Source organism: Ictidomys tridecemlineatus, chromosome 15 (assembly GCF_052094955.1).
Source record: "Ictidomys tridecemlineatus isolate mIctTri1 chromosome 15, mIctTri1.hap1, whole genome shotgun sequence".
NCBI lineage: Eukaryota > Metazoa > Chordata > Mammalia > Rodentia > Sciuridae > Ictidomys > Ictidomys tridecemlineatus.
In genome coordinates, this window is record NC_135491.1 from 29,289,882 (window position 1) to 29,304,892 (window position 15,011).

The following is a 15,011-nucleotide window of genomic DNA, read 5'->3' on the forward strand; positions in this document are numbered from 1 at the left end:
AGGGAACCCAGGGTTTAGAGCCCCTCCCTTGTTAAAAAGGTCCCTTTGGCCCAAGGTGCATGCCTGTTATTCCAGCAACTGAGGAGGCTGAGGCAAGAAGATCTCAAGTTTGAGGCCAGCCTGTGCAATCTATCAAGGCCCTATCTCAAAAATAAAAAATGAAAAAGACTATTTGTAGCTTGGTGGTAGACTGCTCCTGGGTTCAATCCACAATGATAATAAAATAATAATAATAATAATAATAATAATATAATAATAAAAGAAATAATAACTTTTTTTGTACTGGAGATTGAACCCAGGGGCACTTCACCACCGAGCCCCATCCCCAGCCCTATTTTATATTTTCTTTAGAGACAGGGTCTCACTGAGTTGCTTAGTGCCTTGCTTTTGCTGAGGCTGGCTTTGAACTTGTGATCCTCCTGCCTCAGCCTCCTGAGCTGCTAGGATTACAGGTCTGCTAGGGTTACAATCTGTGCCACCACACATGGAAATTATAACACTTTAAAGGCATTTTCTGACCTCAATTTCATCTGCTTTAGGTGGATCAAGATTTAGAGGAGGCAACTTCTGCCCTGCTCAGAGAAGCGGTTGGGAAACCCAGAGTAAACTGTAAGAAACCAACATCATAAAGGCAAGAAAGATTACTAGTTGATGATTTTGAAAACAAAGAAGACTTGCTCACATAAATAGGCATTTTCCCTCAGTCGTCATGTGGCTGGAGGAGGGGAAGCCAAAGAGCTGCCATTCTCCCAAATGATGCATCTTGAGAATGTGTCTCTGAACATGGAGCAAGTGAGGCTGCTGCTCTGAATTTCCAAGAAGAGGCAAGTGCGTCGTCCAGAGCGATCCGGTGAATGCAAGAGTCCCGTCAGCAACAAAAACAAACCTGTAAAACCTGTGGTAGAGGCCGGCACAGGGGCACACATCTGTAATCCCAGTGGCTCAGGAGGCTGAGGCAAAAGGATTGCGAGTTCAAAGTCAGCCTCAGCAAAATCGAGGTGCTAAGCCACTCAGTGAGACCCTGACTCTAAAATAAAATACAAAATAAAGCTAGGGATGGGGCTCAGTGGTTGAGTGCCCCTGAGTTCAATCGCTGGTATCCACCCCCCACCCCCAACAAAATCCTATGTTAGAGTTCCTTTTGTGGCCTCTAAATTAGAACCTGAAGAGTTCCCAGAGTCTTTTAAGAGATGCTTTGCAAGCCAGGCACTGTGGCACATGCCTATAATCCCAGTTATCAGGGCAGCTGAGACAAGAGGAGCATAAATTCAAGACCAGCCTGGGCAACTTAAGGAGATAACTGTCTCAAAATAAAACACAAAGGCTAGAGATGGAGCTCAGTGGTAGAGCATCTTTGGATTCAAGTCCCAAGTCCCAATACCAGTCAAAAAAAAGATGCTTTGCAGTAAGTGACCCAGTGACCACCTTCTCCCCTACATATCCCCACTTGTATGGGCACACACACACATGCACACTTACTTTAAATGACAGCCATCACTTGGATATATGCAATCTGAAATTCGCAACTTTTGCTTGCTGGGTTATTACTTGAAAGTCTCACTCTCTGTGGGGAGATCTTGCATCAGCCCCTAAGAATCAGTCATTTTGGGGAGGAAGATTTATAACTTCCTGGGTTCACTTGTTTATTGAACATTTATTGTGATTGTGTGCCTACTATGTGCCAAGACTGAGAGTACAAAAATGCAGAAGGATTACGACTTTTCTCTGCTGGGGCTTGTTTGCTAGGGTTGCTAGGGTGATAAAAAAAAAAAAAAAAAGCCTTTTTTGTTTTTGAGGATTTTATTGGGGGGGGGTGGATACCAGGAGTTAAACTCAGGGGCTCTCCACCACTGAGCCACACCCCCAGCCCTGTTTTTTTATTTCATTTAGAGACAGGGTCTCACTGTGTCACTTAGTGCCTCGCTTTTGCTGAGGCTGGCTTTGAACTTGCAATCCTCCTGCCTCAGCCTCCCTAGCCGCTGGGATTACAGGTGTGTGCCATCGCACCTGGCTAAGGCTAACTTTTTAAAATATATATATATTTTTCAGTTGTATATATTTTATTTTTATGTGGTTCTGAGGATCAAACCCAGGGCTTCACACATGCTAGTTGTGCATTCTACCGCTAAGCCACAACCCCAGCCCCTAAGGCTAACTTTTATTTTAATAGATGATCATGAGAATAATGACTTAAACAGTTTTGAACAAATCCTGAGAAGTAAAAAGATAGGACAAATGAAGCCAGAAAAATAAGGGTCACACTGGTGGTTTAGCTAACATGCTGAAGGAAGAGAAGGAAGGAGTCAAGGAAGAGGATAGAATGTACAGTATGTGCAAAGGGCCTGAGGTGAGAGGAAGCTGGGTGGTTGCAGTGAGAAGTTGTCACAGCTCCCGCAAAGAACCAAAGGAGGCATTATAACCAATCCCATCCCCTTTCCAATCCATCTTCCTCATTGCCTCACTGGGAGAACCCCAAGCAAAGGGCTGTCTGCGTTTATAGTTTCTCATCCGCAAAATGGGAGTATCGATAGCACGGATCTCATGAGATGGTCCTGAGAATTTCACATCAGTAAGCACTGCCTGTCTGGCCTAGAATGAGGCCACGAGACAGCTGTTAGCAGGCCTCACTTCCCTCCCTTCCTTTCCCATCTCTCACCTTCACCACCACCGAGGTCAACGCCATTTATGGAGAGAGCCAACCACATAACTGTAGATTCCCTCCTTGCATCCAGACACTCCCCCGTCTCACGTTCCCTCAAGGCAGACTTGTGCTTGCTTTGTAGACATCGCTGCTTTAGGTCTACCAAGGAGGCAGTGTGCTTTCTGGGCACTTGTGCTTGAGATTGAACCCAGGGCCTCAGCACTGTGCGTTTTTGTTGCATTTAGGGATACATCTACCTGGAATCCGTGTTTCCCTGGGCATCCTGTCAAGGGGGCAGTAAGGACACCATGGCCGCGTACCCTCCTTGAATGGGTCAGGTAGCCAGGCGCAACACATGCAGCCACCCACCAGGATGGGCCTGCCTGCTGCTTTCCCAGTGTGCAGCGTCTGGGCAGATTGAGGGCTCCTTCCCCAGGAACCTGGTCTTGAGGTTGTATTGTTGTTGTTGTTGGGGGTTTTTCTTCTGGTACTGGGGTTTGAACCAAGTGGCATTTTACCACTGAGCTCATTCCCAGCCCTTTTTGGTTTTTATTTTGAAACAGGTCCTCCCTAAGTTCCTGAGGCTGGCTTCAAAGTTGCAATCCACCTGCCTCGACCTCAGTCTTGAGGTGTTGGCTTCTCCTGCGTCTCATTTTTTGTGGCCGTAGCGGGTTGAACCCGGGACCTCTCCCTACATCACGCAAGCGCTCTGCCACAGAGCTGCATCCCCAGCCCCTTTTCTTTTATTTTAAGACAGGATCTCACTAAATTGCCTGGGCTGGCCTCAAACTTGCAATCCTCCTGCCTCTGCCTCCACAGTCCCTGGGATTACAGGTATGTGCCACCACACCCAGCTGGTCTCCAAGTTTCTAGGCATTCACAAGAGGGTAAGGGCAAGAGAGAGGACCGTGTCCCCTTCTTTGCTTCTAGTTCTCAGCCTGCCATTTCGGGGGAGGAAAATCCCTGCAGATGCTTCTGAAATTCCCCAGAGGTTTCCCAATGCCCCCCCCCCATGACCACAACTCAAAGAGGCCCGCAGCAGACCCAGACATCTGCCTCCCTGGGGCTGCAGGAGCCTGGTGCCAAAAACAATAAGTCGGGTGTGGGAACCTCCTTGTCTTCTCCAGTTTCTGTTCAGCTGGGAAAGCCATCTCTCTTTTATCATCATTATTATAATTATTTAGTTCTTCAAGCATCAGCAGTCTTTGCAGGGAACACCCACAAGGCAGCAAGGAAACCAACTCGTTGGGAGGGTCCCTGGTGGATTCACAGCCTCAGAAAGCTTGAAACTCCTGGCCCTGGCCCCAGGAGCCTCCGCCCGGACCACCTCCGGCTGCCCTTGGTGTGCCGCGCACTGGAGCCTGCGGGTGCTCCACTCTGGTTCACTTAGGGCTTTGTTCTGTGTTACAGTGTGGGTGACTGGCTTTCATTTTCCCCCCCAGTACTAAGGATCAGACCCCGGGGCACACTGCCACTCAGCTACAATCTCCCATCTTTTTTATCTTTTATTCTGAAGTAGCATCTCCCTACTAAATTGCCCTGACTGCAATCCTCCTGCCTCAGCCTCCCATGTAGCTCTGATTAATAGATGATCATGAGAATAATGCGGGTACCTCTGCCCCCGGCAGTATTGTCTTTAATTTTAAAACAATTTTTTTTAAATTCAATATAATAAATGTGATATGAGGCCTGGTTTGATAAGCTTTGACTCAGATTGCACAGGTAGACAGCCCCAGCAGGCAGTGGGCACATTCCAGGACTAGTCACACGTCCTTTGGTCTTGAGTAGATCATTCAGCCACCAATAAATTTAATTATCACACTAGAAAACAATACAAAACAAAACAAAAATGTGGTAGATCTAGAAATGGGCTCTCATTGGTGACGTCCAAGGACTTTGAGGTGTGGTTTAACAAACGAGTCTAGAATGCTCTCTACCTTGCATGCAGGTGAGGCTGGGGCAACTGCACACCCCCTGCACACACAGCTCCACCCCCAGGCCATCCTGGGTCCAGCCATGAGTAGAAATTCTGAGGACAGCAACGTCTGCCTAGGAATGTGATGGGCTCCTCACTCCGGGGAGTAGGCAGACAGCCTGAAACATGGAGCTGGGACTTCATTGAGCTGTGGAAACTACTTTATAGGGCCTGTTTTATCTTTAAAATGACCCCATTTTTGCCCGGTGCAGTGGCACACGCCTGTAATCCCAGCAGCTCAGGAGGCTGAGGCACAAGGATGGTGAGTTCAAAGCCAGCCTCAGCCATGGCGAGGCACTAAGCAACTCAGTGAGACCTTGTCTCTAAATAAAATACAAAATAGGGCTGGGGAGGTGGCTCAGTGGTTTAGAGTCCCTGAGTTCAATTCCCAACACACACACCAAAAAAAAAAAAGACCCCACTTTGCTGCTGAATGTCTGTGTGATGACTGTCAATCCGTGTGGCAAATTTGGTCTAAGACTTGCCTTCACTATCACTTGCTAGAGAGGTTGTAGGTTGCAGGAGACCACACCTGTCTCTAACCTCTCGTGTGACACTGTTATCTGAATCTACCAAGAAGCACCAAACTGGCTCAGATCATTTTGAGAAAAATTAAAACATTTGTTTCCTTTTATTCTGAAGTAGCGTCTCCCTAAATTGCCCATACTGGCCTCAAACTTGCAGTCCTCCTGCCTGAGCCTCCCATGTAGCTTAGATTACTGGTGTGTACCCCTGCACCCAGCATGGGTACTTTTTTTTTCCTGTGTACGTAGCCCTTTCCTGCACCTCCACTCCTACTGTCATAGAAAGAATCTCCTAGGTACACAGGACCAGGAGGAATATTAGGGAGGTGTTAGCATGTGTGGTCCCTGCCTCAGCTGAACACATGGAATGCTTTTGGGGACCCAGTACCCACCGGCAGAAAGGAGGGAAATTCTGGCATCCACTCTGGGTCTACTGCTCCCTTTACATCCCCTGTGCCCTACGGATGCTCGGAATGCAGTGATGTCATCAAGAGAAAGTCCAGCATCCTGGCTGGCATATAGAGGAGGGGTCCATATACAGTGCACTCAACCACTGTCGCATAAAGGCTCTCTAGTGGTCAAGAGGACCAGGGGTAGAAAGCTTGGCCCACCCAGGTAAACCAAAGGCTCTTTCAGGACAGAGGCCTACATTTTCATATATACCCCCATCTTATCATGGTGCCTACTCCCTGCCCGGTGACTGGAGTAGCTGTCAGGGCAATGCCCAGAGGTCAGAGGTGGGCACTGGACAGAGAGGGCCACCACGTAGCACAGAGGCTCATATCGCGTAAAGAACCAGGCAGGGCTGAGTTCGAATCCCAGTCGTGCCCTTTACCAGCTCTTGCGCTTTGTACCTGAAACCTTTCCCAGAGGCTCCTATCTTGAAGGCTTGGTCCCCAGAGCAGCCATGTTCAGACGCAGGGCTTGGGGGAGTGATTGGATCATGAGGGCTCTGTCTTCCTCAGTGAATCAATCTACATATTTGAACAAACCATCGGGAGGTAGTGGACACTGTAGGAGGTAGGGCCTAGTTGCCTCCTTGGAGGAAGTAGGTCATGGGGGTGGGGGTGCCCTGGAAGGGTAGCACCACAGTGACCGGGCTCATTGCTGAGTGGAGAGCAGAGAGGGCGCTAAAGCTGGAACATGTCTAGTCTGGCACACGACACTTTGCACCTAGTAGGTGCTTGCTGTCAATTTTTTTTTCTTTTTTTTTTTTGCAGTACTGGTAATTATAGTGCTTCACCAGTGAGCTACATCCCCAGCCCTTTAAATTTTGTGGTACCAAGGGGCTTACTATCACTGAGCCACATCTTCAGCCCTTTTTTTTTTTTTTTTGAAACAGGTTCTCAACTAAGTTGCTGAAACTGGGCTTGAACTTGTAATCCTCCTGCTTCAGCCTCCCGAGGAGTTGGGCAGGTGTGCACCACCATGCCCAGCTGTTAGATATATTTTGATAGTGCTCCTTCATCAGTAATAGATGTAGTTGAGACCCTAGTGAGGGGTGGCCACACAAAGAAGGGGCTCATTTGCAAGGACTGGAACTAAGTAAGAGAGCTAGCCAGGCAGTCCTTGAGAGACAGATCGCTGGGTCTCCTCTGCCAGGTGGATTCCTGGATTCCTCAACTGCATCCTTCCATATTATATGTGCTTAAGAAATGGTAGCTATTGTTCACATTTACAGGACAATGACAACTCAGTGTGTTTAGGTTTCCTGAATGGCCTGGGCCAAGCCCTCTCTGCCTCAGTCTCCCTGTTTGCAAAATCTCTCTGGTTCTCTGAATGAAGAAGCAGTCCATTCCCACCCTCTGGCCCAAATGGCACCCAGCCAGCGTTTAAAGCCAGAGGGAGCCGAGGAAATTCAGGCAAGAGGCCACCAAAGGGAGGTTATGGGGCTTGGGCCCCAGTGGGAGAGGAGCAGAGTGGGTGGGGCCCAAGGCCCCAATGGACCCAGCCTGGTGCTACATTTCCCAGGGCCTGCTGCTGCCTTCTCTGAGTGGCCTGGCCCCATCCTGGTCATGCACATTGGGACATGCCAGGGCCTGGCTTCCCAGGGGCCAGAGGGAGCTCCCGCAGGGGACTTCAAAAGCCCAAATGCCTTTCAGAAAGGAACTAAAACTTTCTGCTTAACCAAAGCCTCCACGGGAGAAGAACAGGCCTAGCCCTTTTCTTTTTAAGTCTCTTTATTTTCCAGCCGGCTGGCCTGGTCATTCTCTTTTTTTCCTATTATAAACGGTCCCAGCTGCAACACACAGGGAAAAAAAAAACCATCTCCCAGGCCTGGGCAGGGGCTGGCTGGCCTCCTGGGGCAGACAAAGGCAGCTCTGGCCTCTGGCACCCACTGGGAGAGGCCCTGGAGCCCCTGCCCAGAGCCAAAGCCACAGCAGGAGTGAGGGGAGGATCCAGGAAGTCTCTGTTTGCACCCCAAACCATCGCCTGCCCCTGGGAGCAGAGCTGCCATCCAGCCAAGGAAAGGATTCCTAAAGGGCTTGTGGGCAGAGAAGGAAAGATCAGGCACCCCCTCACCAGGGCCCGAGGAGAAACTGATGTCTGGGGAAGAGTTGCAGAAGGTCACAGTATCAACAAATGGCAGGGCTGATCTTTGAAGCCAACATTCTCAAGTCCAACATCAGGTACCAAGGAAATGTCGGAAGAGGGGTCCAAGGAGGAGCCCTGGCCTCCTGAGGTTGCTGAATGAGAGCAGATGTCATTCCTTTCTCAGCTTCTCTGCCTCCCAGTAAGTTAAGTTCACTTTTCTGTGACTCAGTTCCCTTATCTTTGAAAATGAGGACATGCACCCACCTTGTAGGGCAGCTGTGAGGAGCACAGGAGCCAATAGGTAAAGGACATAGAGCAGTGACTTAAAAAAAAAAAAAAAAATCACCTCTTACTCTCTGTAAATGTAAAGTTTGTGTTCTTCACCTAAGGAATGTTTACTGACCTCTCCTAGGACAGGCCCTGGCCAGGTGCTGGGGGATGCAGCTGGGCAAAGAGAAAAGGTCTCCTGCCTGGTGGAACTTCCAGTGGGGGAGGGGGCAAGCCAAGGGACACAGTGGATTCACCAGATACACTGCCTCATGGCACATTCTAGATCTCTCTTCTCCAGGAGGGAGTAAGGGGTGGGGGGGGGCGGTCAGAAACTCTCTGGACTCAGGGTCCAAACTGATCAGATGGGAGAAGGCAAGGGCGCTCCTTCCCTTGCAAAAGGAGGTGGGAAAATGTTGAAAACCAGTTTTTGCAGTTTAATTGTTCTTAAGTGAAAGTGGGCCCCAGGCCAACAGCTGGCCACCTCCCCATCCTGGTGGGCTGGTTCCTCTGGTTCAGCCTCAGAGCGCTCAGCGCTTGGGGTCCTCCCTGAGATGCAGGCTGGTCCTGAGGAAGTGGGAGCCTTTGTCCATCGCGCCCACCGAGGCGTTCCATGCTCCCCACCTTTCCGCTCACAGGGTTCCCCGCTGCCCAAGGGGCCACCAGCGACCTCCCAGAACTGCGAGCTGGAGCCGGGACGGGGCGTGACCTGAGGGGCGGGGTAGGGGCGTGGCCTGCGAGCACGGGGCGGGGCCAGAGCCACAGCCCCGCCCTGCGCTCGCAGGCCACGCCCCGTGCACTCGCCACGCCCAGTGCGCCTCCAGGCTCAGGCTCCCCACAGTGGCCCGAGGCGCCAAGCCTTTCTCAAAAAGCCAACAGAACTCCCCCGCCCCGTGCTTCACGGAAACCTCGCCTGGGTCTGAAGCGGGTAAACTGACAGGCAGCATCCCCTGGACTGGGGGAAGGACAATCTCCTCCTCCCCACACTTTCCTCCCAGTGGCCCACCTGATGCCCTACAGAGAGCGCTCCCTACACAACCTAGCTGATGCCCACGGGGCTGTTATAAACTCCATTTTACATGTAATAAAACTGAGGCTCAGGAAGGCTGATTATGTCCCTAATCCAAAGTCACACAGCCCTTAAGGGATAAAGGCAGGATTGAAATCCAGGTGAATCTCCCTCCAAAGTTGGAAAATTTCCACTCTCCAATTAGTTAATTCCAGCTTCTACACTTTGCCTGAAGCATAGCATTGATGTATCGATTTAGATGGTATATAAACCGCTAGATAGAGGTGGAGGTTAAGCTAGAGATGGAGATAAAGATGGTATCTTAGAACCACAGACAATTGTATCAGGTGTCAATGGGATGGGGGCAGATACCCTTTTCCCAAATCTCCATCAATCCCCAAAACCTTTTGTTTAAGTCAAAAGATTTTTTTTTAAATTTTTTTAGATGTAGCTGGACACAATACCTTTATTTATTTAATTTAATATGGTGCTGAGGATTAAAACCCAGTGCTTCACATGTGCTAGGCAAGCGCTTTACCACTGAGCTACACCCACAGCCCCTAGTGGAAAGATTTTGTGAGGGGGTACCAAGCATTGAACTTAGGGGCACTCGACCACTGAGCCACATCCCCAGCTCTATGTTTCATTTCATTTAGACACAGGGTTTCACTGAGTTGCTTAGTGTCTCACCAGTGCTGAGACTGGCTTTGAACTCGAGATCCTCCTGCCCCAGCCTCCGGAGCTGCTGGGATTACAGGTATGCATACTGTGTCCAGCTAGTTGAAAGATTTTTAACATGTAGAAAATAATACAACAGATTTTCATATGCTCCCAATAGAAGATAAAATTTTACATTTGTTTAGGGGACTTTCTTTGTTGTGGAACCGATGTCTCAATCTTGCAGAGACAGAGCTTCAAGTCAAATGTCCTAGGTACCTTCTACCCCCTCCAACTAGACCTAAGTCCCTCCTAATTAAGAAAGTTCCTATAGGGTTACAGGCCTGCCCTGGTAGCCAGCAGGGCTGGAAAAGCCTCCAGTATTAGGTATTTGTACCTCAGGAGAGAAGTTCTGGGTCCTTGAAAGAAATGTCATATGGTGAACAGGCAGGGAGGTGAAGAGGGTCCCGTTTTACAGGAGTGAAGCTGAAGCTCAAAAAGTCACTTGCCCTAGGACAGAGACTCGTTCTTTGTCTTACCCAGTCCTGTCTCCCTGTTTTTGATTTGTTTGTTTTTTGTCTGGGGGGGGGGGTGTTGTTTTTGGTTTTGTTTTTTGGTACTGGGGATTAAACCCAGGAGTACTTAACCACTGAGCTAAACCCCCAGCCCTTTTTATTTATTTATTTATTTTTAAATTTTAAGACAGGTTTTTCACTAAGTTGCTCAGGGCCTCACTAAATTTCTGAGCCTGGCCTCGAACTTGCAATCCTCCATCCTCAGCCTCTGAGATTACAGATCTGCGCCTGGCTCTGCCTTCCTTTTATGCACTGCTTTCCTTGGAATGGTGGATGCCAGAAGGAAGGGGCACCTTAGTAGGAAGGAGACGGGGAGGTCAAAGCTCCTGGCAAGACTGACAGGGCCAGGAGGCTCTGCTGAACTTCCAGGAGAGAAGGCTGCAGGCCCTGCTGATCCTCAGGGGTGCTGGGGTTCTGTTGGCCCCCTTCAGGACATCTGAGAGTTGAGAAGGGGATGCTCAGAGGTGTCATCTGGAACAATAGACACTCGACATGTCAGGCAGGTTTGTGGCTCACTCTCCCACCTCCATCCCTTGCTAAGCAAGTGCTCTATCGCTGAGCTGCACCCCAGTCCAGATTTCCATCTCTGAACATTCTGAACGGCCTTCTGCCCTGGTAGAAAGCCCACCTAGATCAGTGCATTGTGCCTCCTGGGCTCGGGAGCCTCGGAGTAAACACACGGGGATGACAGTGGCCACAAATCGGAAATTTTCTATTGTAAGTGATTTCTCAAAATCTGGCTTCAACAAAAAGAATTGTAGTTTCAGCTTCAGACTCTGGAGGAGTCAGGTATTCAAGTAACATGACGAGGGACACAAGCTGTCTCTCCATCACTGGGCCTGCCACCCCTCGCTCCCTAATGGTGACTTCATTCCGAGTCCACACAATGACAGTGTGGCTGCCAGCAGGTCTGGCTGTCCTGGCAGTCTCAAGGTCATTGAGAAAGAGCTACCTCCTTCCCCAAACCTTTATGCTGACCAGCGACCAGCGTGAGTGGGCCAGCCAACGTGGGGCACCTACCACTTCCACAATGCCAGGCCTTGTCTGCACTGTCTGCTTGATCTCGTGTTTACTTGGGGTTTGAGGAGAGGGTTCTGTTTTGTTTTTGCAATACTGGGGATCGAACTCAGGGTCACGCTACCACGGAGCTCCACACCAGCTTGTTCTCACGTGGGGAGTAAATGTTCACTAGGATCCTTGTAAAGCCTCTTGACAGGGCCCAGAGGAGTCTCATCATGGCTAATGGTCCCAGGGATCCTTGGGCTCCAGGAAAGAAAGGGCTGTCCTCCAAACCTCCTCTCCAGAGACTCTCCCAGACGGCCACAGTGGAAGGGAAGGAGTGAGGACACACACCTACTGCTGGTGACCAGCTGGCTCTTCTTTAGAATCTGCTCATGCAGTTGGGCTTATAGAAAGGCGCCTACCTGAACCAGGTAAGTGCCTAACCTAAAGCAAGGCTAAAGTGGGCAGCTGCTGCTTACCTGCAGCCGTCTGATTCCTTGGTCACCCCTGAGAAGGTAGTAGTAGGAGACAGATTCCCTCTTCTGGATCTCCAAAGGAGCATCTGCTGGAATCACTCCCATGCCAAGCTCGGGCATGTGGGAGCCACAGCTCCACCACTGCCTAGGGCCAAACTCATTCATGCAACCAATACTTACTGGGCATGCATTATGTTCCAGGCGCTGTTCCAGGCGCAGGGGGATACGCTAAGGATCACACAGGCAAAGCTCCCTGCACCCATGGAGGTGATATTGTCCAGCAGGGCTCAGCAAACTTTTCCTCTAACAAGCAGATAGTAAATATGTTTGGCTTTGGGGGCCATAAGGTCTCCATCAAAGGATTTAACTGCCTTCCCAGTAGGAAAGCATCCACATATGGGTGTGACTGTGTGCCAATAAAACTTTATTTATGGACACTGACTTTTGAATTCCCTTTCATGCATCCTGAAATAAGAGTGTTCTCCTCTTGCCCACCCATTTGAAAATGTGCAGATGTGTAAAACATTCTTGGCGTGAGGGAGGGCCAAATAAATACACGTGCTGCCAATAATAAAAAAAAAAAGGAGACATACACAACACTTAGATGTGCCAGGTTTTGTTCTAGGGCTTATGCAAATTAACTCATTTAATCCTTAGAATAACTCTGGGAGAGGTGTAACCAATTTTGGCTCCACTTTACTGAGAAGGAAAGAGGGAATGCAGAAATTTCCATGGAGTGATACCACCAGAAAACTGTGTGGCCAGGATGCCGACCCAGAACCCCAATGTGCATGCTTTTATACTTTATTCCTATCCTTCTGCTCATAAAAACCCAATGAAGTGATCAATCTGTTAGCACCTTTGTGGAGCAGACAGTCCTAGGCATCAGATCTACAGCACAGGAAGGAAACTCCAAACAACCTTATCCGACAGGTGTCCTCGCCCTCAGTGTAAAGCAGTTAAGGGTAGGTGAGGACACCCCCCCCCAGGGGGGTCACCCTACTCTCCTTGCTCTCAATTTCTTTGCTTTGTCCCAATCACCCTCCCCTAATGCATCCCCTAGCTCCTCAGCGTTCCACGTTCTGGCTGCATTTCAACTTGAATTCCACCGCCAGAATGATGTTGGCATCCTTTTAACACTCCCAGATATTCGAGGAGGAAAGATTCAAAGTTAAACAGCGCCTGGAGAGACAGAGACCGGGGAGGTTTGGGGGCCTCTGAAAGCCATTTGCTGGAGGGTAAGAAGAAGTCTGGGGGGTGGGGGGATGGGGACGAACCTTGGAAAATAAAAATCTCTTAACCAGGCATCTGCCCCCACCCACTCTGTCCCCACCCCCAGCAAGCCTTGGCCTCCTGGTCTCTAAGGGAGGGGGCAAGCAGGTGAAGGATCCCACTCTGGGAACTTGGGGGAAATGCTTCTGGCATTAAACAAAGCCTCTTTATATTTAAACTGCCAGCCCAGGATTTTCAGAAAAGTTTCCCCAAGCGTCACTGAGTGTGTGTGCACAAACAATTACACACCGACGTAGGCACATAGTGGGATGCACAAATACGCACGTGTGCGCGCTCATGCACCGCCCAGAGGGACCCAGCCCGGCCGCGGCGCCCAGAACCCCGTGTTCAGTGGAGTACACACTCGCGCCGGGTCTTGCACACGCGGTGCGGGCGGGAGCGCGAGGGCGGTGTAGGTTCCAGCAGGAATTCCGGAGCCGCGGGGGGCCGAGGGGCAGGAAGCCGCGCCTCAGGGTGGGGAGGCGGGGCGGGGAGCCCGGGAGCTGGGGGCGCAGGGTGGGGGCTTGGGCTGCGAGTTCCCGGCCCCCCACTGAGGAGCCACCCGAGCAGAGTGGGAGAGGATCGTCCTGGAGCCCGGGAGCCAAGAGGGACCACCTGGGAGTGGGGCACCCCGTAGGGAGCGGGAGGGGACTGAGCGCGGGAAGGGAGCGGGCGGGGCGGGGAGAGGTCAGGGTGCACCCTGGCGGGCAGGAGGTGGGAACTGCGGCCCAGGGGGGTTCCCAGAGCGAGGAGCCGGGAGACTGTCCCAGGAGGCTCCTCTGTGGGCCAGGGGGACAATGGTCAGCAGGCTGGATCGGGCGCCCCCTGCCGCCCTGCAGGGCGGTGGCTCCGCAGACCCCTGGGTTCCTTTTCCCTGGGGATCTGAGGACACACTGGGCAGGTTCTGTTGGTCCTTCAAGGGCTCAAAAGCTGGGGCACAGGAACCCGTCACTGGCCAATGTATTTTTTTATTTGTTTCTTTTTGCAGCACTCTGGATTGAACCCAAGGGCGCTTTACCACTGAAATACACCCAGTCCTTTTTATTTTGAGGCAGATCGTTAAAGTGCGGAGGCTGGCCTTGATCCTCCTGCCTCAGCCTCCTGAGTCACTGGGATTACAGGCTTGCCCACTACAGGCCTGGACATGGGTAATTTTTGCTTTTATTTATTTATTTGTTTTGGTGGGAGGGGTGGTACTGGGATGGAACCCAGAGCCTCTTGCTTGCCTGGCAAATCCTCTACTGCAGAGGTGCATCCACAGCCCTTTTCTTGTTTTTTGTTTGTTTGTTTATTTGTTTGTTTTTGCTTTTGATACAAAGTATTGATTCCAAGAGCGCTTCACCACTGAGCCAAATCTCCAGCCCTTTTTTTAAAATAAAATTTTTAAGTTATGAGGCTGGTTTTGAACTTGTGATCCTCCTGCCTCAGTCTCCAGATAGAAGCTTTGAGTCGGTCAACCCCCACCCCTCCCCACCCCCACAAATAAGTCTGCAATGAAATTCTGGCATTCACATTGAAAAGAGCATTGTTAAAGAAGTAGGTGATACTGAGGCCCCCAACAGAGAACATCAAACTGTCAAACTCCCCAACTCCACAGCTGACTAGAGGCAGAAACGGAGCCCAGATTCATGTCTCCCCACCCTCATCCTGTGGAACGTTATACTGTCTCAGTCCTGAACGCAAATGGGCTTGTTTTCCAAGTCCAGATTCAAGTTACCAAGTTAAAAGTAGCTGCCGATCGCTTTCCCCCTTCATTCACGGAACACCTTTTCTGTGCCAAAGCTTCACCTGAGAGTCCTTCCTGCGTGGCCCACAGCCCTCCGGTCACATTGGGAAGACAAGGCTCCGTGGTGTAATGGAACTTACCTCTCGGGTCCACAGCGCAGCCAGGATTCAGCCCTGCATCTGGTACCTCATGTTCGTGTCCTGCTTCTAGCCATTAAGTCAGAACTTTGGGGGTACTAGGGAGTCAGTGTTTTTTTTTTTAAATCCCCAGGGATTTCCAGTGAGTTGCGCTGATGAAAACCACAGCACTAAATGTCAGACGGAGACTTTCCAGTCCCAAGTTAGCAAGCTGG